This window comes from Meles meles, chromosome 4, assembly GCF_922984935.1.
Source record: "Meles meles chromosome 4, mMelMel3.1 paternal haplotype, whole genome shotgun sequence".
Classification (NCBI taxonomy): Eukaryota; Metazoa; Chordata; class Mammalia; order Carnivora; family Mustelidae; genus Meles; species Meles meles.
Genome location: NC_060069.1, coordinates 139596109 through 139613333, shown reverse-complemented (window position 1 = coordinate 139613333; position 17225 = coordinate 139596109).

Here is a 17225-nt window from a genome sequence, read left to right as displayed (position 1 = left end):
TCAGGTCATGATCTCAGGGTCCTGGGATCGAGCCCCGTGTCAGGCTCTCCACTCAGCGGGAAGCCTGATTCTTCCTCTCTCTCTCTGCCTGCCTCTCTGCCTACTTGTGATTTCTGTCTGTGTGTCAAATAAATAAATAAAATCTTTAAAAAAAAAAGCATTATGTATACTTTACATATATAAGTCAAACTCAAACAAACTAGGTATGGTCCATGAACAAGGATATTTTCTTTTCTTTTTTTTTATGTTTTATTTATTCATTTGACAGACAGAGATCACAAGTAGGCAAAGAGGCAGGCAGAGAGAGAAGAAGGGAAGCAGGCTCCCTGATGAGCAGAGAGCCCGACAGGGGGCTCGGTCCCAGGACCCAGGACCCTGGGATCATGACCTGAGCCAAAGGCAGATGCTTTAACCCACTGAGCTACCCAGGCGCCCCAAACAAGGATATTTTTAATTGGATATTTAATCAATTATCTAGGTTAGAATCATGTACATAGGTAAAAATGGCAATTAGTAATTATTTATTTTGTGTACTTAAAAAAAGGAGAAAATAAAAGTAAAAGAGATCTAATTTCACTTCTACTCTAACTTAGAGACATTTATTTATTCATTTTACAACTACGTATTTTACAAATACATATTGAACACAAACTATATGGGAAACATCATAAGACACTAAAGAAAAAATAAGCACCATGGAGATTGCATGGAGATTACGGTCTAATAAGGAACATAGATATCAAATGAATGAAGGCAAGTGTTACCAAGAGGAAATGCAACTTGCTACTGGGATATAGAAGACAAATAAATAAATTAGTCTTAAAAATGGTGGGGGGGAGGAGGGAAAGATTACTAACAAAGATATTAGCAGGGGCTAAACAGAAATGGGAAGAACATTTCAAGAATAAAATGTGGCAAGAGAATGTGATTGAGGCAAGAAATAGAAAATTCATTTGAGGAAAGGAAAGAAGTCCAGCGTTAAATGGATGTTAAATGACAAGCGAGAAAGAAACACAAACTGAGTCTGAAGAGAAATACCAGAGTCAGATAATATAAGTAAATGACATTTAGAGTTTTAAATGACATTCATATTTCTCTTAAGAGCAAAGGGAAAACATTGAACTATGTTAAGCAGCAAATCCACATTAACAAATTAGAGTTTTTAACGAAACCACTCTGGCTGCACTGTGTATAATAAATTAAAGGTGGAAACACATTTACTGAATTTCTCATTTGTAAACAGAAGGAGAGAGGAAGGAGCATGAGAAAGAGACTGGCTGGATGAGGCATTCGCTGTCAATGCTTTATTTATTTATTTTTTCTTTTTACATGGAAAACACTAGACCTTGTTGAAATAATTATGGGATAAAATCAGGTGAAAGAGTGAGGCTGGAAATAGTAGAAAGAGAAAAATTATACAAGTTCTGTGCAAAGATGGAAGGACTGGGATCCAGGGAGCAAATGGACCAATTGGGTTTTGGTAAGAGGAAGGCAACTTCATCTAGTATATGAAGAAAGGGAACTGGGATGCCATTATCTTAATAATTATTCAAATAATGAGCAATCTATAATTTTAATTTTGTTACCATTGGTCAAATAAAATAATTATCCTGAACTCATCTTTTTTTTTTTTTACTCTTTTATTATTTTTATTTATTTATTTATTTTCTCAGTAATGCCTTCAAGCTTTATCCATGTACTTTGGTACTCTGGATGAAGTATGCATGTATAAATTACCTTCTCTCTCCCTGGGAAAATTGAGTTTACCGATGAATAATTTCTTAAAACTCAAGTCAAGATTTTTCATTTAAATTCACTACTAATAATCCAAATCTTACAATTATCTAACTTATTAGAATGACTTGGTTTTTCTTTTTTGCCTGAAACTTTCTATCTAATGAATGATGTGAGTTAGCAGTAATGACATTTCATGTGCTAAATGGCAAGAGTATCAAAGTTTCACACATTCAGATAAATACTGTTAAATAAATTAAATGATGAAATATCAGCAATATGAATTTTTCTTAGGTAGCTGGAGTTGGAAAGATTAGCTGTCTGGTTCTTGCAGCTCTGAAAAAAATATAGTTAACTACTCATGGAAAGAAATTGCATACTCACCTAAATATGTTAGCTAAATGGTACATTATTTCAGTATATAACTCTTTTGTTCTAGTTAATTTTATTAGTATAAAAAACTTTAACATACAATGTATGTACTACTGCATGAAATTTTCAACTGACTGCCCTAGGATAAAGCCACTGAAGTAATGTCATCCAGCACAGTCCACTATCCTTCAATTAGCTTGACTTCTAATGTCTTGTCTCGAGTCCTTTATTCTGGGGGAGACTCCCATTCTTGGAAGTAAGTTTGTCTCTCTTACTGGAGTGGCTTTGCCCTCATTTTGTCTCTTGCCATCGTTAGAAGGTAGCCACAGTAGTTCTGGGTATTACATTCAGGCAAGGTAGAAACTGACCATCTCCATGACACCTACTGCATGGATGTGAGGTAAAACAATAAAGTTTTAATCCTTCTACAACAAACTCCCTCATCTCTCTTATAAACCAACACTGAGTCCCATGTTACCTTCATAAACGAATGGTAGAGCTTAGAAAATAGGCCTCTTTCCAAAGAGAAGTAATAGTTACCTTACATGGATTACCTGAATCTCTATGTTGATTCAGGTCGCATTATCTATTTTAACAAATAAGCCAAAAATATGCAATAAAAATCAATAGAAATGATCTCCTCCACACAAAAAAAATTCCCATTTTTTATGAGAGGTTGTAACCTGCCATATACCACTGGCCTCAAACTGTGGTTCCCAGACCAGCAGCATCATTGTCACCTGGGAACTTGGTTATAAATGCATATTTTCAGATCCCACCCAGGTCTAATGGACAAGAAATGCTAGTGATCTGTGACTGGGCAAGCTCTTTGGGTGATTCCAATCACAGTAATGACTTGAGAACCACCACTCCATGCAGATATTTAGGAAGTGAAACTGATGGAAGCTTTGCCCATCTTAACATATGACCCCCAAGGTCAGTACAGTGATTTCCGGTTGGTTGGTGGGAAACAACCAGTCTGGAGAAACATCAGAAGGAGATTTTTTAGACCAGACCTCGTGTTGGTACACATAACTTCCATTCACTTTCCATTTGCTAAAGCTCAGACATAAGGTCACACACTACTGTAATGTAGGATGGAAAATATAACCATGCTGTGTTCAGGGAGAGGAATAAACATGTTTTGGTGACATTCTGGCGCTTTCTTCTACAATCTCCCTTCTCCCTTTCTACTCTGGACGCACTGAACTTTGTCCACATTCTATAATGCCTTATTCCATCCTTCTCTAAGATTTCCACACTGTGCTACTCTTGCTTATAATATTCTTGCCAATTCTTCAACTTTCTCATAAACTTTCAGCTGTCTATTACTACTCATCCTCCAGATCCCATTTCAAATAGCTTTCTTCAGGAAAACAACTCTATTATGTACTCTACTGCTCATGAGTACCATATACTCTTGGTACTGTGCTGCTTCCTGTTATAATACTTATGGCTTGATGTTGTACCTTTATAAGTATTAGATTACTATGTGCCTCATCTACTTAAGCTAGGTCCAGGACTGGTTTTATATACCTCATGTCATCACACCTGAAACATTGCCTAGAAATATTAGAAACTTTTTAAAAATATTTTATTTATTTGACAGAGAGAAATCACAACTAGGCAGAGAGGCAGGCGGAGAGAGAGGAGGAAGCAGGCTCCCTGCAGAGCAGAAAGCCAGATGTGGGGCTTGATCCCAGGACCCTGGGATCATGACCTGAGCCAAAGGCAGAGGCTTTAACCCACTAAGCCACCCAGGCGCCCCAGAAATATTAGAAACTTAATAAATTATTTCTTATGAATGTATTTTAAGAATATATATATATAAATATTTGTGTTAGATTTAGCTGTGTATGCCTTATATAGATGAATAAATTTCATAAAAATGAAAAAAAATTGAAATTTATTTCTTATATAAAAATGAAAAATGGTATAAAATATAAATATAAGATATAGATATATAATCTACATACATAAAATATAGATAAAATATAAATAAAAATATAAAAGATAATACCCATTTTTGTTCTATACACCTTTTATTTTGGAGTGTATTATTTCCCCATTAAATTCTGTCTTTATTAGTAAATTTCTTCTCCATTTTTCATAATTAAAAAAGCATATGTGTTTTAGAATCTAGCTCTTCTCTCAATTTGCAACTTCCTTTGAAGTAGTGTTGGCTGAAAACAAGTTTGCCTTAGAAAAGAATATTGAATCCTGATGTGAAGGAGAGAAAAGGGGGAACATTTAATGCTAAAGCCTGGTTGTCAATTCTGAAGTTGAGGTATTATTTTATCCTATCTTTTGAGGGTCTATACCTCATTCCTGAGCTCCCATTTCTCTGAATCTTAGTATTTATAATGAAACAAGATGGGATTGGGAGGGAGACAAACCATAAATGACTCTTAATCTCACAAAACAAACTGGGGGTTGCTGGGGGGAGGTGGGATTGGGAGAGGGGGAGGGGGCTATGGACATTGGGGAGGGTAAGTGCTATCGTGAGTGCTGTGAAGTGTGTAAACCTGGCGATTCACAGACCTGTACCCCTGGGGATAAAAATACATTATATGTTTATTAAAAAAAAAAAATTTGGAAGGGGAGGCGAACCATAAGAGACTATGGACTCTGAATAACAACCTGAGGGTTTTGAAGGGTCAGGGGTGGGAGGTTGGGGGAACAGGTGGTGGGTAATGGGGAGGGCACGTTTTGCATGGAGCACTGGGTGTTGTGCAAAAAGAATGAATACTGTTACGCTGAAAAAATAAATAAAATGGAAAAAAATAGGATGAATACATTATATGTTTATTAAAAAAAAAAATTTGGAAGGGGAGGCGAACCATAAGAGACTATGGACTCTGAGAAACAACCTGAGGGTTTTGAAGGGTCAGGGGTGGGAGGTTGGGGGAACAGGTGGTGGGTAATAGGGAGGGCATGTTTTGCATGGAGCACTGGGTGTTGTGCAAAAACAATGAGTACTGTTACGCTGAAAAAATAAATAAAATGGAAAAAAAATAGGATGAATGATCTCCAACAGTCTCTGAAGCATAATTTTTTTTATAGATTTGTAACTGACTTAAAATTTGAGCCGTTTCTGACGTAGAGTATCTCTGTAAATGTTCAGCTGCCAATCCTGAATACCAAGAAGCCAGAAACAAAGCAATACTTGTTATAATCATCACACGTGATGGAAATACAATTTTGGAAAAGGTCAAAGCAGTAGAGGAGGATTCTGCCGTTTTTCAGGCATCAAAGACACTTTGACTTATTACCTCATTTTAAAACAAAGGTTGTACGTGAGTTCCAAGTGATGGGGTGTGAATTTCCTATCAGGATGATGCTCCAGCTAATTACCCATCCTCATTTTACGTTCTCATCTTCAGGTTTTTTTTTTAATATCCTTTGCAGGTTTATGTGGAAAGGAAAGAAATGTTGACCCATGTGTATGTTGTAACAAAAAGTGATGGAAAAAGTAATGACACAGTCAATATTTTCATTAGTTATTTTTTCTGTTAGCAAAACTTCTAAAGAAGTGTGAATTCATGTTGATAGAAAGCAAAAATATTAACCACATGAAATAGTTTTATGATATTGCCTACCTACTCATGAATCAAAACAACAAAAAGTGACATAATTTTCTAACAATATTATATCTTAGTCACAGCAACCAAATGTTTGAGCTACGTTGAAAGTGGCTACTGGAGCCATAATTTTGGTCACAGTCTATGCCACAATGATTGATAGGTAAAACTGGATTTTTACTGTGATAGTCTCAATCTGTTTACGTCCGGCAAGTGAAATGAATGTATCGATCAATTGGGGTTTGAGTGACCACAGCATTATATTGATACCTCAACTGATGCTCGGTGTGATAGTCAAAGAGGTGATTATTTTTTTCCTTCTACATAATTCTATTTTCTATGCTTTTTTGCACATAAAATATCCTGGTAGAATCTACAAGGAAAAGGAGTGTTCTGGGAAATACCAAGGGATGCATTTTGCCAGATGATATTATGCCAGGCTAGTAAAAGGTAAATTTCCCTGAACTGCGACAGAAAGCAATTTGTTGTCTCAACCATTTTGTTAAACTTCATTTAAATTACTCTTGATGTATCCCAAATGAATCTTCACACATTTGGTTATTGTATTTTGAAATATTAGCATAGTTTCTGCACCTTTTTGTCTGCTATCCAGTTTATTTTAAATAAAAATTTCAGGTACTCATGGAAATGTAAAACACTCTGATTTTCACATGTTATTTTGTTTTGAGGATTATGTATCAGTAAGATAGGGAAGGAATTGTGAATATATTTACATGTGAAGATGGTGTTTATTTGCCCAGACTGCAGAAAAATACACAAATATTTTAAAATACTGAGAAATATTTAAAAATAAATAGCATGACAGACAGTGCTGGTTTATGCATAACGTGGAAAAAATGATGTAAATCTTTTGAGCAAATAGCTTTTGAAAAGCTTGAATAATTTCCAAAGCCATGTAGGATAAATACATTATAACATGTGTGTGTAGACATTTAAATCAAATCATCTAATAATTTATTTGGTACCTACAGCATACATATTTATTTACTCATTCAGTTATTCATATGTTGAACAGGCCTGGAGGATTTTAACTGTATTAGATATGATAAATATAAGATAATACAGTATTAATATAAAATACAGTTATTAATGTCAGACCAGCTTCATTTTGTTCATGTTAGGGATACTTACATTTTTTATTTATCACTTAATTAATCATGTATTTTCAATTCAAGGTGAGAGATTACTCCACAAAATTACAGAATCTCTCTGGATTACTGCTAAATTGTTTGTCTAAAAATCTAAGAGACAGCAGTATTCTTTATGGTTTTCCATGGACCTTATTCATATTCACTTAACTGTGAGCCTGAGAGACTTCTTGACTTGGAGTGAAATATAGAAGTGAGGTGATGTTGAAAATAATACACAATACATTGGATGAGTCTGAGTAATCACAATAACAACAGCCAAACAGAGGTCACAATATGAGTACAAGAAACAACAGCATATAATTTGAATTTGTCTATTTTATTTAGTATGTCTGTTTAAATAAGCCTCTACCCTGCTACTATAAATAAGGAGTGCTTGTTATCTACTGTCAAAATCAGAAGATGCATTTTTATATGTCAGAAGTTGCCACATTTTTTTTTCTTCACTATTAAAAGCCATCCACTGTAACATGAAGCAAAATCTTTAAGCTTTCTAACACTCCTCTGGGCTCCCTCCAAAAAGCAATTTATATCAGCTGGCAAGGTCATTAAGGAAACTGGTCTAAATGCAGGTGGGAAATGCAACCCTGTTGGGTAGAGTCTTAATGCTTCCATTTTTCAGGAACACAAGGTCATATCAATGGTGTTGAGTATTAAACTTTGATTTTCTAAGAATCCCATGGCAATTGCCAACTTGAAATGATTCAAAATATATGAGAAATGTAAGTCTGCAGATATATTTCTTAAAAGTGTGTGTATAGGTGGGCAGATATTTTAATAATATATGAGTATAATTTTAAAACAATATAAAGTCAAATATTTTTCTGAAAAATAATATAGCAATGTACTGTACACTTGTGACAATTTTAATAAGGTTTTTCTCTATCATTAATTTCTAATATTCTACTCTTCTCTTCAAAATTACTACACAAACCTGACCTAGTTTCCATGTGCACTGTGTTGTGAGTTCCTGATGGAGTAGAACTATACACACACAGTCTCATATACTGGAGTTTTAAAAAATCCAGGTATGAAGCTTGCAACAATGTCCTCATTTTCTCTTTTTTCAGAAAACATTTTCTAGAACCCTGCAGGAATATCTCAGGACCTTTGGAGGAATGCGAGAGTTTGGTAGAGACAATATCCTTTGTTGTATGGAAAGCCTTGACCAAATTAAGTTTGTAAAATGTATTAGATCTCTAGAAAATAAGGAAACTGAAATGGATTTCCCTTATAATAATTTCTTCCTTCTTTCCTTCTCATTCCCTCATTAATATTTTGCTGATGAATTCTCTTGGTGCACCGTCTTTGCTCAGAAACCATTCTAACCCCTCAGGTTAGCCTCTCACATTAGCATTATGCCTTCATCTTTCTGACCTCCCTCCTCTCAACTGTCTCCCACTTCCACAACCCTGCTTGTGGGGGAAAAAAAAAGGAAAAGACACACTAACAATACATGTTTTCAGTCCCTGTTGTTTATCATGCTAGTTATTTCTAGCAACAACCCTTCAAAAATGCCAAGTACACTAATTCAGGTAAAAAGGTTTGAGCCAAAAGTGATGTGCCTTTAAATATTTTTGCATCTCTGAGTATGGACCATTAAAGAAGACAGATTTTTATCCTTACTATTTTGAGGTTCACATATTTTGGTAAAAAGATGATGGGCGTATTTGTGGGATCACATCACAAAAGTCATAATCAAGATAAATATTCGGTCATTGACTAAAACCAAAAACTTGTGAAATGAAATCTCAGGCAGAACACAAACAAACAAATGAAAAACATTTGACAAGGCACAGAGGGATTCAGTTGCATGGGATGACTGAAAAAAAAGGACATTGGTTGAGGGTAGTTGGGAACTAGTCAGTGGTGTGGGATGCCAGTTTGGTTCTTCTGTGAAGTGGCACCAAGATGGAATTAGACAGGTATGATTTATGAGAACGAGTAGCTGTGAAGGAGAGTTTGCACTCAGGTGGGGTAAGCCAGCCTCTTCCTATGAGAGAGAGAAGGAAGGAAGGAAGGATGATTATGTAGAAAGTTTCAGATTGTAGCACAGCCCTGAAAAAGACTCAACTAGATTGAACAAGTGTCCCCAAGGCTGGATTGCCTGTTTGAGGTGTTGTGTATCAGGTAGAAATGATCTGGATCACATGCTCCTTATCGGGTTGCAAGCAGACTGAAACATCTGGTGGCTTTAAGCTGACAGCACATTGGCTTCCATGCAGGACCAGGAATATCCATAAACACCATGTGGTACGTAAGATTTCAAATGTAGACATTAAAATGTGTTGAAGCCAGTAAAATGTTCAACAATTCTATGCTACTAATTTAATATGTAACCCTACTGATTTTATATTGAATGCAAACTTTATACATATTCTTAATTATTTTTTCTTTCTTTTCTTTTCTTTTCTTTTTTTTTTTTTTTACAAGTTAGACGTGGTTTTTACTCAAGGAGTTAAATCGTTTGACAAAGAGTGACAAAGAGGAAGTCTTCAAGACTTATTTTCAATAAGGGGGTTTAAAATACCCTATAAACAGAACTCAAATATATTTTCTATCTCAAATCCTAATACCCCTACAAAGGAAATTTACACTTCTGTTATAAATCATATTCATCACTCCCTGAGTGTTTTTGCCTTTATATTTTTGTCCATGGAAGCTCTCATGGTTGGAATGTTTCTTCAGGTGAAGAAATCAGAAAATTCTATGTCTTTTTTAAAGTGTTCTTGTATTTCTCCAAAATTTATCAGAAGGTAACATGTCTTCCTCAGCATCCAAGTGGTATTTTTTAATGTCCTTTATATGATGCATTTATAAATGCATATCTTCTTAACTAGAAGTTCAGCCTTCTTGAAATTATTTCTAAATAGAAAACGCATGTCCTTATTTTAAGTTTTTTGGTGTGAACTAGAAAATATTAACCTTCCAATAAAAAAAATTATGGGCCAAGAAATATTGATCAAAAATCTATTTTGACTAAGAAAATCTATTATTCAGACAAAAATGTCTAAGAGTTTGCTGTTCTGGCTGAAATCTATGTTGCAGCCATTGCCAGGTGATAGTAATTGACAACACATGGATTATCAGAAAATGTCATTTATGAGAGTTGGTATTTTGACCCTTATTTTCCATGGGATAATTTCTGTGAAAAATAAATTTAGAATGACCAATGGATTTGGCAATATTGAGGCATATTCTGTGATTTTTCTAAGAGCTGTCTCAGTAGGAAGGTAAAAACTGAAGCCTAACTAAAGCCTGACTGAAAGGGATTAAGCTGGAAGCTATCAATCATAACAATAAACCTGAACTAGAAAGGTTCCAGAAAGAGAGAACCTACTATTAGCTCCACAGAAAAACACATGCCAAACAAAGTAAAACAGACAAAAAACTACAAGAAGAAAAGGGTAGGATGTTTCATGGAAAGGATTTATCAGTAGATGAAGAAATAGGTATGTTTGGGATAAAATCAGACACCTTGATGTGAGAGATAAAGAGAATAAATTTATTTTTATTTTGAAAAAAACAGACATGAGAACACCTCTTAAAGGAATTTAATATCATCTCATACAGGATGCTATTAATTAAATATAGGCAATGTGTAGGTTTTTAGAGAACCAGACTGGCTGCATATAGCTGACAAGCTGTCCATTTTGCACAGACGGCATTGTTGGACCCCCAGAAATGAATATGCTACTTTTTAAGATTTCAGACTTGAAAATTAGGCAGAACATTTATTATTTTCCTTTTCTTGAATTCTGTGATTGGTTTGGTTTTCCTGTCCGAGATTTAAATTTTTGTTTTTCAGTTAAAGGAATCAGAAAACTGGTTTTTATATGGAATTACTTATGAAAATACGGACAAAGCTTATTTGTAAAACTTGTGACATTATTTCTAACAAAAACAAGAAATGCAATGTTTAATCTTTTTAAAAAAATCTTGATAGAATATGCTTAATCTGTTCATCAAATATCAGTCCTGAGTCTATTGCTCTATCACCATCAGCAGCAGGAGCAAAGAAAGACATATATATCCTAATGGAAGTCATGTTCTTATTAGCTCCCGATAAAGAGGAAGCATCTTATTTTTGAAATCTCATGTTACGGTTACACGCTGTTAGTTACTTTACTTTTCACTTTTCAATAAACTTATTGTGATATAATTTACATACAAAAATTCATCAATTTAAAGTGCAAAATTCAATGGTTCTTAATATTTGTGAAGTTGTGTAGCCATCACCATAACCTGATGTTTGAGTATTTTCATCACCCGCAAAATAAACCTTGCATTCATTAGTAGTCACTTTCCATTATGTTCCTCAGTCCCCTTTGTTCCCACCCACTTGTCCCAGGAAACTCGTAATCTACTTTGTGCCTCTGAAGTTTTGCCTATACTAGACATTTCATCTGAATGGAATTATGTAATATTTTTAAACAACTGTCTTAATTTTATGGGAATGCTTCTTTTGCCTTAGACTGCTTATATTTGATATTTTTTGCCACCTTGAGAGTTTCTTGTATTTGGCATATATGATTGCTTTTGTTACATCTAAAAAATTATGGCTCATATTTTTGTATAATATATATTATATAAATTAATTATACTTAGTGTTAGTAAGTTCCCAGTATGCGGCTTTGGGGTTAAACCACCCCAATAAATATTTCTCTGAGAATTAACAGGGGAAAAGGAAATGTTTCCAACTTCTCATCTGCATTAAAAAAGAAAATTACTCATTATTCATAAATGATTAAGGAATTAAAAACATAAGTATCTTTACAGCCTAAGCCCAACTTGTTTTTCTACTTCCTTTTCAGAGGTAATGACGGTACTGACAATGACTTGAATTAGCCAGGCACCTGAAAGAATATGGTTGGAAGATTAGAAACAATACTGTCTGGGAAAATGAAATGAGAATGACGAGAGGAGTGGGTCCAAAGTAAGTGAATCTTGGTGTAACATCTCATGCCTACCACAGGATGTCTTTTGCAACAGAGACACTAAAAAACTAAATGGGGGGCACCTGGGTGGCTCAGTGGGTTAAGCCACTGCCTTCGGCTCAGGTCATGATCTCAGGGTCCTGGGATGGAGCCCTGAATCGGTCTCTCTGCTCAGCAGGGAGCCTGCTTCCTCCTCTCTCTCTGCCTGCCTCTCTGCCTACTTGTGATCTCTCTCTGTCAAATAAATAAATAAAATCTTGGGGCGCCTGGGTGGCTCAGTGGATTAAGCCGCTGCCTTCGGCTCGGGTCATGATCTCAGGGTCCTGGGATCGAGCCCCGCATCGGGCTCTCTGCCCTGCAGGGAGCCTGCTTCCTCCTCTCTCTCTGCCTGCCTCTCTGCCTACTTGTGATCTCTCTCTCTGTCAAATAAATAAATAAAATCTTTAAAAAAAAAAAAAATAAATAAATAAATAAATAAAATCTTAAAAAAAAAAACCTAAATGGAAGTAATCATTCATTCGAAGGAGGTAAAACCAGCATTTCTCTACAGTCATTCCATGTTCCTACAGTGAGCTGGTGGTCACTGGGGTGGAAACTATGAAATAGTATAGTAGCATGTGTTTCCTCTCATTAAGGCCAATGTGCTTACTAACATGGCTGAGTGCTTGTTAGTACCAGAGACTGTCACTGAACGTTCATCGTGATACAATTCCTTGAAGAGTTTGTCCACTTCATGTCTAGTTGAGTACATAGAATTACAAACCTTGCATAAAGTAATAGTAATGGAGAAGGTATTAATTCCCTTGCATCCTAGTAAGAGGAAGTAATTCATCTTTTTGAGATTCATATATAGATTGGATCTGATTTTTGCCATCTATGCCTATAAGGTCTCTGCCAGGGCTTTCTGAGTGACTGAGATTCTAAAAATCATTACCTGGGACCAAAGGTCCCATTTATGGCTAAGTTCATGGTCCATGGAGTATGTGTGAAAAAGAAGGGATTATTCATTCAAAGGAGAAGAGTCAGCATTTGTCTATAGTTATCCCATGCTTAATATATTTGTGGAGTTGTGTACCCATCACCATAATGCTTGAATATTTTCATCATCCCCCAAAATAAACCTTGTATTCATTAGTAGTCACTTCCCATTGTGCTCCTCAATCCCCTTTGTCCCCCTTGATTCTTCAGACTGAAAAATCTAGCTGAAAGGTCATTCCATATTCTATCAGGCTTCTGGGTGATAGATAGAACATGAGCAATGGATTCCTATCACTTCTGGGTGATAGATAGAACATGAGCAATGGATTCCTTGTTCCTTTATCCATTGTCAAAATCCTAAGCCATAAATAGGTCCTTTGGTTCAAAATAAAGATTTTTAGAATTGCAGTCACCCAAAAAGCCTTGGCTAAGGCATTTTAGGCAGAGAAGGCAAAACCACATCAGTATGGTTGGGTTCTTGATGAAACTACTCTTTTCTCGGCTTCTTCCTAGTTTGCAGACAGGGCCATTTTACTCTACCCTTACATAGCACAGACAGGGAGAAATCTCTTATAACAGCAGTAATCTCATCTATGTGGGTCTCACCCTCATTATTACATAATTAGCTTTCAAAGGTCCCATGTCCAAATATCATCACATTGAGGATTAAGACTTCAATGTTTATTTTGGGAAGATGTAAATAATCAGTCCATGCACACCTTGTCTCACTCACATTTGTCCAAACAACTTCAGAATTTACCTGTAACTTCTGCAACTTCCTATATGCCGACAGCTTTCTAGCTTAAGCAGCTGTATGCCAATCTGTTCCTCCACTTGAGGGCTTCTTCTGACACCACCACATCACATGTTGCCATACTCCAGTCAACCTAGGATTGTGTTTCGCTTCATTATCCTGGGGCTAATCATTAAACAATAAGAGACAGGAGTCAATAGAAAATGCCAAGCCTCCGCAGCATCTTAAGGAAAAGTTCTCATGAGTGTGACAGTTTAAAAAAGAAAAACAAAACCAACAAACAACGACAAGAAAACAAAAAACATGATAACATTGAGCCTAAGTTCCTGTTAACATTGCTATTAATCAATGGATTCTTTTATTAATTTTCCCTTCTTTCATATATCATAATCCCAACTGGCTCACTTGCACTTTCTTTCTTTTTCTTTTTTTTTAAGATTTTATTTATTTATTTGACAGAGAGAGATCACAAGTAGGCAGAGAGGCAGGCAGAGAGAAAGGGGGAAGCAGGCTCCCTGCTGAGCAGAGAGCCCGATGCGGGACTCGATCCCAGGACCCTGAGATCATGACCTGAGCCGAAGGCAGCGGCTTAACCCACTGAGCCACCCAGGCGCCCTACACTTGCACTTTCTAGGATCATCTACCAAATAAATTGCCTAAACTTAAGTCTTGCTTCAGTATCTGCTTTGTGATGGGAATCCAAACACAAACAGAATGGCTGTTTGGAATTATTTTTAAAATTTGATTTGTCATTTTGATTAAAAAAAACCTAGCATGATCTAATATTGAGAAAAGAATTTCATGAAGCTTTGTCATTAATGTTTCAACTTAAATCTCCAAAGCAATAACATTGTTTCAGAAATTGGGGTAGTGGGTGGCTCTAAATCTCAACACAGAAGACTGATTTTCAATATTTTAGTTAGCAAATGTGGTAGTGAGAATAATGATTCTTGCTTCCCCAAGATGTTTGTGTCCTAATACCAGAAGGGCAAATTAGGTAGCAGATGGAATTAAGTTTTCTAGTCAGCTGATAATAAACTAATGAGATTATCCTCAATTATCCAGCTGGGCTCAACGTAGTTACAGAGGTCCTTAAATGTAAAAGAGGGAGGTGGAAAACTTAGTGGCAGAGTAATATTGTATAGGGAAGACATGAATGACCATGGCTGGCTTTGAAGGTGGAAGAAGTCTCAAGCCAGAGAAAGCCAGAGAATGTAGTCACCCCCAACAGCCAAAAAAAAAAAAAAAAAAAAGAAAACAGAAAGAAAAGAAAATGGATTATCTCCTGGAATCTCCATAGAAGTAACAAAGCCCTGCCAACACGTTGATTTTAGCTCATTGAGACCCATTTTGGACTTCTGGTGAAGTTTAGGATAATAAATATGTACTATTTTAAGCTATTAAATTTGTGTTAATATATTACAATAGCAATGAGAAACTACAGTAGTCCTCCTTTATTCACTAGGGATATGTTCCAAGATCCCAGTGGATGGGTGGAATCATATATAATACCAAACCTTATATATACTATTTTCTCTTATACACATATACATATAACAAAGTTTAATTTATAAATTAGCACAGCAAGAGATTAACAACAATAATTAATACTGAAATAGAACAACTGTCACAATATACTATAGTGAAATTTATATGAATGTGATCCTTCTCTCTTTCAAAATAGCCTATTATACTATACTTACCCTTCTTATGACAGTATGAGGTGATAAAATATCTGCATCATGAGATGAAATGATGTGAATGATAGAGGAATCATGATGCAGCATTGGGCTACTATTGACCTTCCAATCTTATGTCAGAAATAAGGTAATATGTTTCCACATCGCAGTTGGCCATGGATAAATTAAACCACTGAAAGTGAAATCAAAAATAAGACTACAGTTGACCTTTGAACCACATAGGCCCATTTATAGGCAGATTTTTAAAAAATAAATATAGTACAGTACTGTAAATGCATTTCTCTTCCTTATGTTTTCTTAATAACATTTTGTTTCTCTAGCTTACTTTATTATAAAAATACAGTAGATAATTCATATGACATGGAAAATATGTGTTAATTGACTATCATGTTATTTGTAAGGTGGCTAGTTAATAGTAAGTTATTAGTAGTCAAGTTTTTGGAAAGTCAGAAATTACCTGGGAGTTTCTGACTCCATGGGGATCAGTGCCCCCAACCTGGTGTCAAATTTTTGTTCAAGGGTCAAATACTGTACTAAAGTAAATTTAAATCTATATCTAATAAAGACATTGATATAAAAATGTTTCATTTGGGGAGATTTGGTATCAAGATACACTGGAATGTTTTTTTCCTCAATGTTAATGAAGTGTGAATCAAAACAAGTATCAAGTGGGCAAGGTTAAAAATCTAAAAGAGAAAGCGAATTTTCAGGTAACCAGTAAGAATAAGGATGTGATAACATCTGTTATGGGTTGAATTCATACATTGAATTCCTAACACCCAGTACCTCAGGATGTGACTAGATTTGGACATAGGGTTTTTAAAGAGATAATAAAGTTAAAATGAGGTCATGAGGGTGGGCCTTAACACAATATGACTGGTGTTCTTATAAGAAAAGGAAATTAGAACATAGACATATATACAAGGTGGAGAACACCATGAATGTGAAGATGGCCATTTATAAGCCAAGGAAAGAAGTTTTAGAAGAAGACCTGTCAACACCTTGATCCCTGACTTCTAGCCTCCAGAATTAGGTCTCCAGCATTGTAAGAAAATAAATGATAATTTCTGTTGTGTAGGTCACCTACTCTATGTTACTTTGTTATGGCAGTTACTTATTATGGCAGAACCCACTAAATATTTTGCCATATTCCAGATTTAATTACATTTTGGTGTTTTTTTTTCTTTGCAAAAATCACATTTAATTAACTTGCCACAACATAATTACTTCTTTCTTTTTTTTCTTTTTTTTTTAAATACACATCTAAGAAAATGGAAATAAAGATTTCTTTTTTAGTACGATGGATAGTCACAATTTTATAACAAAACTTTTTTTTGAATAGTCATATAAAACTGAATACTATTTATGACTCAACTGATGTGTTCCAAGTTTGAAAGTCATGCATTTACTAAAGACATTTGCTTTTTCTTTATTTCTCTCACTATTTAGAAGGCAAGATAATGTTGATATTAATCTCCTTTCTCATGTTAAAGTAGCACAATTGGGTAAAACTTTCTAAAAGATGGCTCTCTGAAGCAAAGTGGTCCTACTAAAACCAAAGAGGAGAACAGACAGACATAGGGATGCAGTGGGCATATAGGTAGAGGCTAGGATATGCCTTTTTAGTTTTATAGGCAGAACAATACTCTAAAAGTTGTTATTCATTCCAATTTTCAAGTTTGTACAATTTACCTTAACAAGAGATTCCTTTGTTTTGGAAATATTCTCAAAATGGCATCTTTTCTAATAGATATATAAAATAACTTCACATTTTTGGGAGGGAAATAACTAACTGCTGTGTTATAGTATATGTAAATACAGATGTTGTGGACTAAAATGCTAAGTATTTCCTTTATTATATGTAAATTGACTAGACCCATGCCTTTGAAAGATTAAAGAAATAACATGTTATCCACAATAAGGAATCATATAGATATGAGAAAGGGCTGGTTTTTAGTTCAGCTATTATGGGCAGCAGTTGGATGGAGTAATTGAGCTGA